We start from the raw sequence: 17,748 nt of genomic DNA, 5'->3' as shown, positions 1-17,748 counted from the left end.
GTCTCCTCCTTCAATCCGCCCCCCCCCCCCTCATTTCCCTTCATTACTAAATTACCGATTCATTGACGCCTCAGTTTATGTCCCATCAGGCATCAATTTTCTCCTCTCGTATTCACGTTATGTCTAAAATTTCTTTTCTTCACTATTTATTTCCCTAATTCCTCATTAGTTATATAAGTAGAGCTTGTGGTGCTATACATCGTGATTCAGCTGCCACTACCGCTGTCGTGTTATGCAACCCGCGATATTGGAGCTGTCCTTCATAAGCAAAGAGCGATATTTTCGTATGCTCCCGCTCGCTATGCGCGAAGTATTAATCCTACAGAAAAAATGAACATAGCTTTTTGGAGGAAATTTAATTGTGGTAGGGACACGTTTTCGCTGGAGGCCTCGGTTTTCGAGTTATTCAGTAAAGCTTACAAAAGCTGCCTTCAAACGCACATCTACTCCACACATCCCTCACCAGTCAGGATTTGTAGTAGGCTGTTCGTGGCACTCCCTCCCACCTCTGTACAAAAATTTCCGTCAACATGAACTGTTTCCGATATTCGACATTCTTTTGTCTCTATTAATTGCGCTGTTACACCAACAGCACATTCGGCTATTTAATTAACATTATTAATTTAAACGTGACGGTGAGGATAATGAAAGAAAACGACTTTTGTAAACGTTACGCTAAAACAAATTACGTTGATGATTCGGTCCAAAGCACAGTGGTTTCGTAGTCAGATGGTCTGAGGAATACAACGAGGTTATTGTCTATTTCATACTGTTAAAAATTCACAAAATTGTTAAGTAAAATTTACGCAAAGTTTAATTTTACAATTTATAAGCGCTCGGCTAAGCCGGTGGCGTAATAAGGCCGGTCAATGAAAACCACAAAAGGTCGAGTGTGGTAAATAATTTGTGCAGCGGTAAACATTTGCAAAATCTTAGCAGGGAGTGCTGTGGACAACGTACTAGAAGTCCTGATCGCTATGCTTAGAGTGTGGGAGCGGGGGTGAGTTTGAAGGTCACATTTGTAAGTTTTTCTTGAATAACTCGAAAACTACGGCCTCCAGAGAGAATGTATCCCAGTAAAAAAAAAAATTCTACAAAAAGGTCCTGCTCAATTTCTCTGTCGGACTAATAGTTCGCTCATAGCGAGCGAGAAAATATGAAAATCTCACGTGTGGTTTATGAAGGCCATCTAAACATTGTGTGTTGTATAAAATGACGGCGCTAGGGGCAGCTGAATCACCTTGTATGAAACCATCTACGTATTTATCTTCATTCATTCACTGTAAATGACTTGAAGGTGCGTGATAGAGGTTTCTTCCCATTCCATTCGCGTAGGGCCGTGATGTTAAGGACCATTCGTGCCGCCTTTCTTTCTACACTATCTGATGGAAAGCATCCGGCCGCAGCTATGCAATCCGGAATTGACAACTAGGTATCACGAGACGCGAACCTGCTAGTGTGAGGTAGGGGGGGGGGGGGATTCTGTGTTGCAAGTAAGTAGAGTAGCAGCGACAGCAGAACAGGTAGGGCTGGATAATTCAGGTACTTTGAACGTAGACTAGTCGTTGGATGTCTCCTGAGTAACAAAATTGGTTCAAATGGCTCTGAGCACTATGGGACTTAACATCTGAGGTCATCAGTCCCCTAGACTTGGAACTACTTAAACCTAACTAACCTAAGAACATCACACACATCCATGCCCGAGGCAGGATTCGAACCTGCGACCGTAGCGGTCGCACGGCTCCAGACTGAAGCGCCTAGAACCGCTCTGCCACACCGGCCGGCTCCTGAGTAACAAATCAGGGACATTTCAATCCTATTAAAGCTGCCCAAGTCAACCGTGGGGATATGATCGTGAAATGGAAAAGCAAACAACAACAACGACGACGACATCAACAACCGCAGATAAACCAAGACCATTACTATTTCGTTTGCATTAACAGAGGTCGCCTACGTGATTCCTGAAAGCTGCGATAGCGCCCATCGGACTCTTCGCTTCATGGTCATACTTTTTCTGTTCGTGTATCAAATAAGACATAAATGCCTTTACGTCTGAAATCAGTGTCTCTGTCAACTTTCCCCTCCAATATTTTTGCAAGTACATTAAACAACACTTATTATGTTTACATGTGTAGCATGTTATCACGACTTCACGTTGTGGCCACTAATGTACATTTGATAAACGAACTATATGACTAACATTACGCGATATGCAAGACGTGTGCAAAAACTTGTAACACGACTTCATTTCGCTTCCCAACATTGAGAAAATATGCTGCAGAAAATTTCTCAAAATTCGCGTCAACATTTACAACAGAAATTAGTAACGTCAGGAACATATTAATAATATGACGGATTGTTATTGTTGTCATTGTTATAGTCTTAAGTCCGAATGCTGGCTCGATGCGGGTCTCCGTGCTGTTCTGTCCACCTCTTCATTCCGGAATAGCTAGTACAAGCCACGTTCATTTGAACCTGCGTACTGTATTCGTCTCTTTGGTCTCCCTCTAAAATTCTGCCCCCTCCTTTTCCATCCAATATGAAACTGACGTTTCCTTGATGTCTCAGATTGTCCATCTTTTTAGTCAAGTTACGCCAAAATTTCTTTTCTCCCCGGTTTCGTTCAGATCAGACATAAGCCTAACGTCAGGGCTTCAGCGAACTCAACGTGTTGAAGTGGTTAATAGATTTTAATATACATAGATAAAGACTTGCTGATGTAGATAAGGGACTTGCAGATGCTGACAATATTTTTCCTATCCGCGCAGACCTCAACTTATTTGACTAATATTCTAAGATGTATCGCACGAATGTTTTGCAAACAATCCCCTCTGTAGAGTGACTGCAGTTTCCCCATAGGCAGTAAAATTAATATACCAACCAACCCAAGTCTGCCACATGATTTACCTATGACTCAACGGATCCAAGAATACCATTATTTATTTTCAGTTTCGCTTCGTCTCACCTGGTTATGAATCCCTTTCTCCCCTTCGTTTCTCTTGCGCAGTTTTTTTTCGGCCTTTTTTAACTTATCGAGCGACCGCTACGGTCGCAGTTTCGAATCCTGCCTCGGACATAGGTGTGTGAGATGTCCTCAGGTTAGTTAGGTTTAAGTAGTTCCAAGTTCTAGGGGCCTGATGACCTCAGAAGTTAAGTCCCATAGCGCTCAGAGCCATTTGACTTATCGATGTTAATTTTCCCTGTCATTTAGCTCTGCCATTGGACCATTTACGCGCGTTTCCTCGCACATTATTCCGCGTTGTGTTCTATAGACTTCTTCCTGCATCGCCAATGACCGAGCTTCGTGATGTGGGGCGCCCTCGCGGTAGACGTCCGTGTGGAATGTGGAGCTAACCCCCTCCGCCGCTCCTCCCCCCTCTGTCGGTGTCCAACTTCCCCCTCCACCTGCCGTTCCCCCACCAACGGCACCCTACACGCTCTGACAGCTGCTGCGCGCCCATGGCTCAGTCAAGATCAGACTGTCCAGTGGTACGCATACTCTTCTTTGTGCGCAGTGTCTCCACAGCCGGCAAGCGAGAAGTGTAAAGACTGTGCTCCTTTCTTCGATACCTGTTGATGCACGGGATTGTAGGATCTCTGTCAGGTGAGTGACGTGGTATCTCTTACCATTCACGTTTCGTCGTCTGTCCAGGTTCTTTTCAAACTTGTTTTATTTTACTTTTTTACAAAACCACTGTCCTTGTGTAATAACCTGTAACTTAGCTCGTTATGCTTTATACTTCTTGATGTATACATGGTACAGCGTCATACAGACAACCCCCGTGGAAGTAAATGTCTGTCGCCCGATGTCGTTCATTTGCCTCCATTCGGCGCGTAGAAACAATGACCGCAAATGGCTTTATGTCATGCTGAGTTTTGCGCGCGCGTTCTGTACAAGTTAGTCGTGCTTTATTTCGTACGTTCGTTACTTCGTTTTCGTCAGAATAACTTTTATTGTAAAGCAGCGCTTTATTGTTGTTTTATACGTTATTTCTCCATTGTCTCCGGGCTACTACGTAGTAACAAGGTTCTGCCGCTCAAATGCCGGTGTGTTACGCTTCTAGAGGCACATTTTCCTTTGATGTTCCGCATGTATCGTCCAAGGAATCACGTCCGGAACCACGCGGCTGCTACGGTCGCACGATCGAATCCTGCCTCGGGCATGGACGTGTGTCCTGTCCTTAGGTTAGTTAGATTTAAGCAGTTGCACGTTTATGGGATTGATGACCTCAGATGTTAAGTCCCACAGTGCTTAAAGCCATTTGAGCCAAGGAATCACACGGCATGTGGCACCGTGTACAACTTTTTGGATCGTAGGCACGCTAGGGAGACAGAGAGAGAAAGGTGGAGCGGGGGGGGGGGGGGGGGAGAAGTTTACTATCGTACTGCACTGATGAAGTTTACTATCGTACTTTACTGTCGACGAACAGTTTCACCAAGCACTTCGTGGTTCCTTCATATCCCACTTACATAGTGTCATTCAGAGTGTAATTACACGACAGAAGTCTGACGCAATTCTCATCAGTAACGCAATTTAAAAAAATTCTCACACTTTAGAATGCGAAGCTTTCATCAAAGGACTTTACAGCCTTTGACTTACTTCACATTACCCTTTCGAAATTCTGTCATTCCGTTTCGACTGCACATTATCTCGCAAGGCCTATATAGTAAAAGACATTAAACTTTTTTGCAAGGCCGCGTTTAAAAGACTTATAGTGTGAGTTCATCGGTCGCTTCTAATTGTAATTCCTAGCTGGTCACTTCAGACAAAACTAGAGATTAAATATTTTAGCAAAGTGCAAAGATTCGCGTTTGCAGTACTTCTTCATCGCAACACGAAAAACTGGTAGTTGTCTTATGACAGTTAGTGATCTGAAACGTAGGTAATATTTCATCACTCGTCTCATACGACGGCGGCGCTGAAGTGCTGTTTCGATGTTCAACCAGCGGTATTAAGAGTGGTTTCGCAGCTCTCCCCTAGTTGTATACACAACTGTTCGCAATGCGGTAAGCATGTTAATGAGCATTATGCCGCGTTACCACGTTACGTTCCACAGTACTTATCTTTGCTACGGGAAAGAAGTATTTCAAGGACAATACCATCTTAAGTACATGGATTTGGCAGATCTTTTGGTACAGTTAAAAAAAAGTGCATCGATTCGTAGTTAACATCCATTAAAAAAACGTGACTATTTTCAGGATGAATTAGGACTTTAAATATTGTAGGCGGCATTTTAGTAACTGAAATGGCTGTTTGTGTGTTGTAACATCGATAAAAGCAGTAAATGGATCGGTTTTTTTTTAAATATGAAACTAATGCAATTGCGTAACTGACCTCTCTTCTTGATGAACTTCGGAATGGATGATAAAGTCCCAAACTCCGTGACAGAGCGTAGAGGAAAGATGCGGGAGACCCGCACCACCGTACTAGGCAAGGTCCTAGTGGAGGTAGTTTGCCATTGCCTTCCTCCGACCGTAATGGGGATGAATTATGATAAAGACGACACAACACCCAGTCATCTCGAGGCAGGGAAAATCCCTGACCCTGCCGGGAATCGAACCTGGAACCCCGTGCTCGGGAAGCGAGAACGCTACCGCGAGACCACGTGCAGCGGACTTCGGAATGGAAAGAGACGTTGTTTGATTCGGCATGTATTATTTCTATTTCTTCTCAGCGATGATTTTTCATAACGCATTATGTCGCTATGTATTTTCGGTTTTTTTTTTCTGTCGTGAAATGTGTTAATTTGATTTGACAGAGATGTAGTGCGGCACCTACGAACAGGGATCGGACTTGAACACTGAAAATTACTTCGTGAATTGATTGCAGCCAGTGAAACAGCAATCCATTTCTGTATGGCGCCATTAAACGTCAAACGATTGAAAGTAATCGCCTTAAGCTTTTTTCCGGCACCAGTAATTTATCATTTATTTTTCAGATTAATCTAAACTTAGATGTGACACATACACTTCATTCACAGTTAGTTACGAAATCCGTTTCGAGCTATACGTTTTCAAGTCTTTCGGGTTACTTCTGTCGCTTCCATTTCAAAACAGAGCACATTAATACGGTAATGGCGTATTCATTGTTCTATCTCTGTAACAGAAGGAAAGCAAGTATTAAGAGAAAGAAAAACTATTGTACATATACATGTTGAGAACACAAAGTTTGTTTTCCATGCGTAGTATCGTAGGACACCGAGTTTGCGAGAAGAATATTTCGAATTTTTAATGTATATATTGCTAGACGGAAATAACAAATATTCATTAATACAAACTTAGTTTCGAGAACATGCATTGTCACCAGCGCGCTGGAATGTAGACTAGACATTAAAAAACCTAGTTATCGAGTCAAATGAACGTAGATCCCTTAAAAACTACTACACGTTGCAATCTGTAATGATGATAACCAAGCTAAAACATAACATTTGCAGCTATTAAATCCAGAATGTTTACAAAACACTTTACGTACTGTCAGTTGTAAATGAGCTTTTAAATATCAGATCTAGGTTAAAAATTGTTCGAGGAAGATCACAACCAGCCAAAAATACTTTTTAAAAAGTTTTTGCGTATTTAAAGGTATTTGTGATTGGCTGCGGTGTCCATTGAACAACGCCCAAGATCCATCATAGGTGAAATAACATTAAGGAGCTAAGCTCCGTAGGTGGCGAAGCTTCTACACTATTCAGTCATAAACAGGAATAGTCGTATATGCCGTGTTTTATTGCGTAAGATGCAATTATTCGCACCGTATATGGTACACAGCAATAATGGGGTTAGCTGAATCTCAACAGGCGTTTGATCAAATCGCAAGCGTTGAGAGTTCATTTCATCTGAGTGTATTGCATTACACTGCGTGCCACGTGTACTGTATACGGCAAGAATAATGGCATATTTTGATCTATAAAAGGAGATATCACGCCGTTCCATGTGTATGATTAAGCTGCAGTGCTGATGTAGAAATATAGGCTGCCACTAAGGATATGTCTTTAGTCTTTCGCGTTTCGTTCACCAGGCTGTTATATTGAAGAAAACATTTTTTAAATAATTTTTCGTTGAAGTTGGAAAATATCTTCTTGATTGATGTGTACAATTTATGTTGCGAATATATATAAAAAAAAGACAAATACACGGTCCAGTCACATTAATGTGACCACCTCGCATGTTCGACGTCAACGTGCAGTAACCACTCACAGACAATGGAGGCTATATAAAGCCTATCGGGAGGGGGGTCCAGAAGGGCACGATCATTGGCTCTAGGGCCAATGATGGAAGCATTTCGGAAACGGCTAAGTACGTAAACTGTTCGAGTGCCGCCGTGGTTGTAATATGCCATGTATGGCTGAGTATGTGTATACAGGCGAACAGACGAACAACTCTTGAGCAACTAAGCGGCCATATGAAGCAGTGAACTACCAACAATTTTCCGAGAGTGAGATTTTCACTCTACGGCGGAGTATGCGCTGATACGAAACTTTCTGGCAGATTAAAACTGTGTGCCGGACCGAGACTCGAACTCGGGACCTTTGCCTTTTGCGGGTAAGTGCTCTACCATCTGAGCTACCCAAGCAAGATTCACGACCCGTCCTCATAGCTTCAATTCTGCCAGTCCCGAGTTCGAGTCTCGGTCCGGCGCACAGTTTTAATCTGCCAGGAAGTTTCATACAAACACTGTTTCTTCAAGGCCATTCAGTGAATGCTGCTGTGTATGGACCTCCGCACCAGGCGCCTGATTCATACACCCATGCTGGCTGCTACTCACCGGCGACGAAGACTGGACTTTTGCACGCCATTACCTTAACTGGACGTCCACTGAGTGGTGACAGGTCAACTTTTCAGATGAATCGCGTTTTATGCTCCATTGGAAAGATGGTCGTTAGCATGAAAGGCGGGAAACGTCTCAAAGGAAACGCCATGCAACAACCGTCGGAAGGGTCCAGGACGGGCGAGGGGTAACGTTGTGGTCAGGGGAATGTTTTCGTGGCATTCTTTGAAGGCTCTCGTCATTTTGGAAGGCACAATGGATCAACCCAAGTATGCATGTATTCTTGGGACCGTGTCCTCCGTACATGCAATTTGTCTTTCCTCGCCGGGATGGCAACTGTCTGCAGGACAGTGCAACGTGTCACACATCTCGCAGTGTACGTAGGTGGTCGAAGAGAGCCAGAATGAGCGTAGGCTGCCGTACTCTCCTGGCCACCAGACAGCCCGGATTTAAGCCCAATCGAGAATCTATGGGAGCACCTCGATCGGGCTGTTCACGTCATGGATTCTCAAGCGAGAAACCTAGCACAGTTGGCACGACACTGGTGTCGGCATTGCTCCATAACCCTGTCGGTACCTTCCAGAGCCTCTCTCTCTCTCTCTCTCTCTCTCTCTCTCTCTCTGGACGTCTCACAGTTGTCCGCGCTGCAAATTGTGGTAACCCGGGCTTTTGAAAGGCAGACACAGTAATCTGACTGTACAATGTATATCGATACATGTGCGTATTTTAGCTGTAGTACCGAAGTAGAAACTTAAGCGGCTACCAAAATATTAATTCAATCTTTCACGTTTAATTTAACAGGATTCTGATGTGAAAAAAGATTTTTTTGAATGCAGTTCCTTTTATGTTCGGTTTATCGTGTTAACAGTCACCTCCAGAGAAGATCCCTAAAGCATACGCTCGATACGGAAGTTTACAGGTCAGAGTGAATGAAGAAATAATCATCGCCTCTGAGCAGAGATGGTGGGCTCCAATTCTTAGAGAGCAGAGTGTGTACAAATTCTCTGGAGCTACATTCGTGAGCCAAAACATTATGACTACTGCCCACCACGATTTTGAATGATACTTGGTGGCTGTGCGCCATCTGTTACGGAAAAGAAAGCGTGTAAGCCGAGGAGAGACGAAGGGGAATAATTCTTGCGAGCCGTAAATGAGGAAACCCACTGACACAAGCGATTTTGACAAAGGGCAGATTGTGTTGGCCCATTGCCGGGCAACGAGAGTCTCGGAAACGGCGATGCTGTTCGCATTCTACTGTCGTGAGCATCTATGGAATGTGGTTGAAGGACGTTAAAACCACGAGTAGGCGCCAAGGTGTTGGACCTTCACGCCTTACCGCAGAACTTGAAGGTGAGATGCTTGTCCACTGTAAAGCAGAATATTCGTCGGTCCGTGGCAGATTTGACGAAAATGCACAAAGCTGGTTCAGGCATAAGTATTTGAGAGCACTCCTATCAAGACAGGTTATTGAATACGGGGCTTCGCAGCAAACACCTGTGTGTTTCCATGTTGATCGAACAGCATTGTCAATAACGATTGCAGTGGGCACGAGCTCATAGAGATTTGAGGGTGGATCAGTGGAAACACGTGACATGGCTGGAGGAATAAGGTTTCCCTTTACACCAGGTCTGTGGCCGTGTACGACTGTATCATCATCCAGGCAAACGGCTACTCGAAACATGCACGCGCCACTGATGCAGGCCTGTAGAGGCAGTATTATGCCGTTGGGGGGATGCACTTGGACCCGCATGTGACCTGTACCAGTAATCATTGATGTCTTCCCCGACAGCAACAGCAACTTCCATCAGCTTATTGTTATGTCTCAATGCCCTAATCGTACTGCAGGCTTTGATGAACATTACTCCTTTATACAGGGCATCGAGGTATTAGTGCATATATGAGGAAAGTGTACTAAACATCACTAAATCAGTGTTTACATCATTTGCAGACTAATAATTATAGATATTGGGAGGAGCATGATTTAGGTTGGTTACTATCTCCAAATACATGTAGTATGTGCAAGCCACTAATATTGATTTTTCCCTGGGCAGCGGCTCAGGACACACATGGACGCAAAAAGGTTAGCCTACACCGACAGGCGTAGTGCTGTTACGACCGTACAGAAAACAACAGGTAGTTCAAAAATGGTTCAAATGGCTCTGAGCACTATGGGACTTAACATCTGCGGTCATCAGTCCCCTAGAACTTAGAACTACTTAAACCTAACTAACCTAAGGACATCACACACATCCATGCCCGAGGCAGGATTCGAACCTGCGACCGTAGCTGTCGCGCGGTTCCGGACTGAGCGCCTAGAACCGCTAGACCACCGCGGCCGGCCCAACAGGTAGTAAATAATGTGACGTGCTTATGGGAAGATTGTTAGACCCAGAGAAAAAACAACACATTGAGGTGGGTACGTATTAAGGCACCAATAATAACAATATATGTTCTTATACCACTAACATCCTGTGCTGTCTCCTCACTCTCTAATGAGAGCGTCCCAATGTCTGATAGGTTTGCTATCTATATAGTGCCAATAATTACGAATTTGTGGCAGAGGGTACTTTTTATTCTGCATATATTTGCATTTCTCAATGTTCCATTCACATATGGAGCGTGGACAGAATGACTTCTTTGTGCTTATCTGTGAAATTTTATTTGCGTGGTTCTACCTGCACGATCTCTAGGGGATTCAAGCATGGTGGAGTGAAGAATATTCGTAGTTATTACGTGAAAATTTCGTAGCCGGTTCTCGCGAGTTGCTCGCCGTCTTTCTTTTCATGTCTTTCACTCAAGATTTTTCAACATATCTGCTACACTATGTCTGGTCTCATGGCGATGTGAACTAATAAAATTTTTCCAAGGTTCCAGCCGCGGTCAAGTGGTTAAACATCCTCATAACGCGGCTGGAGGCGCGAGAGAATTTTATTATTTCCTGTTAAAGTCTCTCAGCAGCCAAACAAGCGTGTGAACATTCGCACTACCCTTCTCCGTAGATAATGTCTCACAGAGTACTAGCTGACAAACCCGGCATTGCTCATACATTCATTTTGCCAATTTTCTATTAGAAAAAAAAATGAACGGTTTTATTATGAAGTATCGAAAAAATTTCGTTTCCATGGTTTCGTTGAAAAATAGCTGTAAAATTATAAAACAGTCGTACAAAAATACGCGTAATGTACAGATGTATAAGTACAGTATGCAGATTAAGAAACATGATCTCGGACAGTTTCTGTACGCTAGGCGCAGCTGCTTCCCGTGTCTACAAAGCGAATTTGTAAACGTCTCCATGGCAACACCTCTTCATAGCTCGGTATATGGCCACAGTTTTCAAATGTTCAAATGTGTGTTGGTGAATTCCAAAGGGACCAAACTGCTAAGGTCATCGGTCCCTAGACTTTCACACTACTTAAACTAACTTATGCTAAGAACAACGCACGCACGCACACACACACATACACACACACACACACACACACACACACACACACACACACACCATGCCCGAGGGAGGACTCGAACCTCCGGCGGGAGGGGCCGCGCAATCCGTGACATGGCGTCGCGAACCGCGCTGCCATTCCGCGTGGCGCCAAGTTTTCGCTTATAGCCATTTGCGCTTCTCAGTACAAAGCTGTCAACATCGCTGCCAGGTGCTTGGGATTTCCCTCAGTTGACTCGAGTGCAGGAGAGTCTTAGTAGAAAAGGATAATGTATTAAAGCTTCATGCATGATGTGGTAGTTTCCCGCATCTCAATTTTATGACGTCATTTCTCTTGAACTATGTAACTATGCATCGTACAGAAATTTGTGTAGGTACATTCAGCGGCACATACGGATACTCTCAGCAAAATATTTTGCGAATACAATGAGTAACAAAGAAGTAATAAATGTAAACGTCAAAGAAACTGTGGTAGTTTTTCTCGCATCTTGTTGTTTATGATATCATATCTACTGAACTATGTTAGGCGGGTTGTTCTTACCGCCACAACGATTGTTGCCCGACAGTAAAGGATGTGTATACCAAGCTTGGTTGAAATTGGTCCAGTGGTTTAGGAGGAGATGAGACATAAATACATCCAGTTTATAATACGTATGGATATGGCTCTGCGATCAGACGCAAGTTATTAAAAGGACAATTTTCCGCAGCAAATGATCACGAGGGGAAGGAATAAGTGCAGTGGTCAAGATGAAGTTGCCTGGCGACGTCGGGCGAACGTCCGCGCCCACGCGCAGAGACTTGGTCGTTTCCTTTTGAGAGTTTGTAGTGGCTGTATGATCGGTTGAAACCGAGGTCATTAGAGGAACTGGATTATCACGTTTGAATATGGGCAGAAGCAGCAATTAACTTCGATCGAGCCAAATGGGCGAGCGTCTATAAAGATCTAGCAAAAAATCGATCAGAATAAGTGAACAGCGATTTTAATCGGTGCCATGTAGAAGTGTAATGTTTTACTGCAGCACCGCTTCATTCAGTCTGCATCAGTAATCGAGAGGGAACAGTTGCAGTTTCCAGTTCGTGACACCTACGCGTCCCGGAGAATGGTGAATTATATACCAGTTTTTTAATCATTCTTTCGACTTTTTTGACGCCATTAAACCCTTCTTTCTACATTGAACCAACCGTTTAATATCTCCATAAGTTCTAAAAACAACATTTTCTTTGCGTTATAGTGTTTAATTGGGGAATAAGTTTCTGAGAATGTACGTTTGGATGACAACCCCAAATACCATCAGATACGTACAGGGAGTGGTCAAAAATACGGAAACACCATAAACATATTACCATGCGTAATACGGCGTAGGAAGCCACTTGGCTTTCACATTGCTTCCAGTCGTCTTGGAATGGATAAATACAGGTCCTATATGGTTTTCAAAGGGTCTTGCACAACTCTTCCGCAAAATAATGACAAGTTCATATAACGATGATGGGGGTAGATAACGATCATACATCCATCTCTGCCGACCGGTGTGGCCGTGCGGTTCTAGGCGCTTCACTCTGGAAACGCGTGACCGCTACGGTCGCAGGTTCGAATCCTGCCTCGGGCATGGATGTGTGTGATGTCCTTAGGTTAGTTAGGTTTAAGTAGTTCTAAGTTCTAGGGGACTGATGACCACAGATGTTAAGTCCCATAGTGCTCAGAGCCATTTGCACCATTTGAACCATCCATCTCTTGAAAGTCGAACACAAAGATCATGTGACATTACCGGCCAGGTGAGATGCGACAATTCATCCTCGTGCTCACAAAACGAGTCCTGGATTATATTACCTGTGGGGACAACGGCTCTGTCGTCTTGAAGCACAGCACCACCTTTGGGCAACAAGCGTTGTACCGAGGGCTGGACCCGCTTAGCCAGAATGGTCACACAATCCTTTACGGAAATGGGATCTTGCAGAGCAACCATGGGAAACATGGAATACCTCGAACCTGCTGACCAGATCATCACAGAAGCATCAAAATGTGTCACTCTTGGGATGTAGACTCGGCCAGAAGTTGAAAACAGCGTAATATAAGACTCATCGAGCAAAAGACGTTCCTTACTTGCCCCACAGTCCAGGTTTTATGGCTTCGGCACCGCGGGCATTTGCATCACTGACGAGTGGTTTCAGGTCTCCAGCTCGCTCTGCATTTCGCTGCTTATCGAGCTTCCATCGTGTTGTTCAGTGCTTGCAGGGTTCGAGAGTATGACATTCAGTTGTGCAGTGACTTTTGCAACTCTAGTTCCCTTCTTCTTCGTCACATTGCTCTTTAGTGGTCGTCTGTTACTATCACTCGACATACACTTTCGGTTACAGAAGCATCCACCATACGTTACCAACAGTTTGCCCACGTTCGAATTCACTTAGCTCTGCCATAACGCAACCGCAGCTACACAGAACACTGTTCTGATGACGAGTAACACTTGCAACGTATTGAGGGCAGTGCTGCTGTTAGAGATCAAGTACAACAGTACATTCTGGAGGCTTGGCTAACACCTGCATTACTGTTAAGGTATCCGTTCCTCACGGTGTTTCAGTAATTTTGTGCAATCCCTGGACAAGAGCTAGATGTCTGTTTGTGACTAAGTATTTAGTATATTTATATTTAATGACGACATACTGTTTCAAATATTGAAATTTATTCGTGAAATACATCTATGAGAAGAAATAAATAGGTGTGTGTCATGTGGAAGTTTGATCTTCGTCGTATATCCGTAACTGAAACGGACGACTTGGGACATCAGCTAGTATAATATATGTTAAAAAATGACGAAATTCCTCCAGCTGTATTAAGGTGTTGGTTTTATTGGCAACTAGTTTCGATGTTGTTACAACATCATCTTCAGGCCCTTACTTGTTGACAGCAACCGTATGTGTTTAACACTAGTATGTGTTTAACACTAGTAGTTAGTGGTGAGACAGTAACTTGAGTTACTATTTACCTTCCGCATGGAACACGCCTATCTCACCACTGACTACTAGTGTTAAACAAATACGGTTGCTCTCAACAAGTATGGGCCTGAAGATGATGTAACAACGTCGAAAGTAGTTGCTAATAAAACCAACACCTTAATACAGCTGGAGGAATTTCGTCATTTTTTAACATATGTGAAAGTTTGGGTCGGTCCGGATACCGTGCTTGGGTAGCCTAAGTGGTCTGTTACAGATTTTCATATGTTACTTTAGGTAGTACATGTGCACTTGTTACAGTTAAGCTCAATTTCATGAATAAATTTTAAGTGTTTAGAAATAATGTAACGTAATTCAACATTAAAATGTATGGGTATTACAACACATTCTTTTCTCGGCCGATTTTGGTTAAGATAATGTGGAATCTGTTGTGGGATATCATGGAATATTCCCGCTTCAGCCCCTGTAGTTTCATGTAGCTCCGATCGGTGGTGGCACTATACTTCAAAATGGCGTCTGTAACGGAGGTGCGTTCCAAGCAGGGACCTGTCACTGCGTTCCTTTTGGCTGAAAACGAGATCACCGCAGACATTCATAGATGTCTGCATAATGACTACGGAGACCTGGAAGTAATCAAAAGCATGGTGAGTCGGTGGGCGAGTCGTCTCTCATCGTCGCAACAAGGTCGCGCAAACCTGTCCGATCCCCCGTTCACAGCTGTGACTCCTGCAGTGTTGGAACGTGCGGACACTCTCATTCGAGGTGATCGACGGATCACAATCAATACCTCGCTGTTCCACTGGACGTCCCTCTTAGTAGTGCTGACACACTCATCTACCAGCTAGAGTACTCCAAGATGTGTGCGCACTGGGTTCCTCGCCACCTGATAGAAGACCATAAAGAGCGACGAAGGACCGTCTGCGCGGAATTGCTTGCGCTTTACGGGGCTGGTCGTCACAGTTCTTTGTCGAACATCGTCAGAGGCGATGAACCGGAAACAAAATGGCAGTCCGTGGAATGGCGGCACACTGCCTCTCCTCCGAAGAAAAACTTCAAAGCCGCGCCCTCAGCCATGGCGACGCTGATCTGGGACTCTGAAGGTGTTTTTCTGTTTGATGTCCTCCCTCGTGGTGCAATGATCACCTCTGAAGTGTATCTTGTACTGCCCTCGAGAAACTGAAGAAACGACTTCAACGTGTTCGTTGCCAAAAAAATGCAAACGAACTTCCCCTCCTACATGACAATGTAAGGACTCACACAAGTCTGCACACCCGAAAGGAGCTGACGAAACTTCATTGGACTGTTCTTCCTCGACCCCCTCACACCCCGGACGTCGCTCCTTCCATCGTTCATCTGTTTGGCCCAATGAAGGACGCACTCCACGAGAAGCAGTATGTGGATGATGGGGAGGTGTCCGCCTCTGGTAGCTGAGTGGTCAGCGCGACGGAATGTCATACCTAACGACCCGGGTTCGATTCCCGGCTGGGTCGGAGATTTTCTCCGCTCAAGGATTGGGTTCAGATGGCTCTGAGCACTATGGGACTTAACTACTGAGGTCATCAGTCCTCTAGAATTTAGAACTACTTAAACCTAACTAACCTAAGGACATCACACACATCCATGCCCGAGGCAGGATTCGAACCTGCGACCGTAGCGGTCGTGCGGTTCCAGACTGTAGCGCCTAGGACCTCTCGGCCACACCGACCGGCAAGGAGCAGGATGATAGATAAACTCCAGTGGAAGACTTTGCAGGAGAGACGTTCAGTAGCTCGGTACGGGCTTTTGTTGATGTTCCGAGAACATACCTTCACCGAGGAGTCAAGCGGTATATTGCTCCCTTCTACGTAGGCTTATATCTCGCGAAGAGACCATGAGGATAAAATCAGAGAGATTAGAGCCCACACAGAGGCATACCGACAATCTTTCTTTCCACGAACAAGCCGAGACTGGAATACAGGGGAGAACCGATAGAGGTACTCTAGGTACCCTCCGCCACACACCGTCAGGTGGCTTGCGGAGTATGGATGTAGATGTAGAAGGACTGGGTGTTGTGTTGTCCTTATCATCATCATTTCATCCCCGTCGACATGCAAGTCGCCGAAGTAGCGTCAACTCGAAAGTCTTGCACCAGGCGAGTGGGAGGCCCTAGCCACATGGCATTTCCATTTCCATTGGGAGGTTATTGGTACAGCAAGGCGTTCGCTCCGACGAAGATCAGTGGAGCGGTACCTTGTGGGCATACAGGCCCTCCCAATGAGATGGCGTATGGCCGCCGCATTACGTTAAAAAACAGGTTTTGTAGCCAAAAGTGTGGGGAATAATATGGGGTATTGGAATCCCGATTGAAACCAATCTGCTCTCTGAGAAAGATGTGTTGCATTCCAGAATGAGATTTCCACTCTGCAGCGCAGTGTGCGCTGATATGAAACTTCCTGGCAGATTAAAACTGTGTGCCGGACCGAGACTCGAACTCGGGACCTCTCATTCTGGAAACATACCCTAGGCTGTGGCTAAGCCATGTCTCTGCAATATCCTTTCTTTCAGGAGTGCTAGTCCTGCATGGTTCGCAGGAGAGCTTCTGTAAAGTTTGGAAGGTAGGAGATGAGGTACTGGCGGAAGTAGAGCTGTAAGGACGGGGCGTGAGTCGTGCTTGGGTAGCTCAGTTGGTAGAGCGCTTGCCCGCGAAAGGCAAAGGTTCCGAGTTCGAGTCTCGGTCCGGCACACAGTTTTAATCTGCCAGGAAGTTTCATGTGTTGCATTACTTACTGAACGCCCCTCCTACTTAGCTGCAATAAAGTAAAAAAAAAAAAATTAAAGTGTATGGTAGATCCTTGTGAACGAATCAATAAGGTCAACAACAGATCCCGTGATGCGCAGGGGTAGGGGTGGCAGTGGTAGAGTTCCGAGACACCTGAACAACGATGTCTGTGAATTGACGCTGCGGATCAGTCTGAAAATACACTGAACACTGGCTTGAAGATTACGTATGTAGGGTTTACGGGTACGAAACCCGGATTTGGGAGCCCATGTGAACGTCCTAGCTGTAAGACACAGCAGGTGCTAGAGGGGCAGTAGCAGTGGCTGGGTTACGAGCCGCTCGACGTGGCGGCGAGCAGTCGTGCAGTTACGAGTGTCTTCGGGAATGACCATAAAGGAGTCATCAGCCGTAACGGTGCCGCAGCCGCGCGACGTGCTGCACATAGAGGGCAAGGCGCCAGCTGCCCAGTCCACGCTCCCCACGTGCCATCGACAAGGCAAGGACGTCCCCTCCACTGGCCACATACTGAGGTGCCTGCCGGTACAAAGAAAAACGCGGGGCACGTCTGATGCACTGCGTGACAAAGAGAGTGAACCACCAGGAAGCGAAGAGGAAACGAAACTTGACGCGGTGAAAGCGTATGTGATGTCAGTTCAGTGATTACACTATTGAGTCAAATTTACAAAGAACCGGTAAACACTCTCCACCATATAACGGAACTTTTACATTGGGATAAATTTATAAATTTGGGAATTTGTTGGGATAAATTTATAAATTTATTTTAATTTTTTGTTAGATGTTTTCGTTAAATAGCTGAATAAATTGTAATTAGCA

At 44.9% G+C, this 17,748-nt stretch overlaps 1 protein-coding gene across 3 annotated transcripts in view; it reads left to right on the top strand.

Moving 5' to 3' along the window:
* Nucleotides 1–17,748, top strand: part of LOC126416382 (uncharacterized) — an 822,286-nt gene that overhangs the window by 544,261 nt on the left and 260,277 nt on the right. The window contains exon 1 of one of the 3 annotated variants that reach the window (XM_050084063.1): nucleotides 3,474–3,604. The exons of the other annotated variants lie outside the window; for them this stretch is intronic. The gene's annotated coding sequence lies outside the window, so the exon portion shown is untranslated. Of the gene's footprint in view, nucleotides 1–3,473; nucleotides 3,605–17,748 lie in introns of those variants that run through there. 3 annotated transcript variants of the gene reach the window in all.

This window comes from Schistocerca serialis, chromosome 8 (genome assembly GCF_023864345.2).
Source record: "Schistocerca serialis cubense isolate TAMUIC-IGC-003099 chromosome 8, iqSchSeri2.2, whole genome shotgun sequence".
NCBI classification, from domain to species: domain Eukaryota; kingdom Metazoa; phylum Arthropoda; class Insecta; order Orthoptera; family Acrididae; genus Schistocerca; species Schistocerca serialis.
This window is presented reverse-complemented; position numbering and strand designations above follow the sequence as displayed.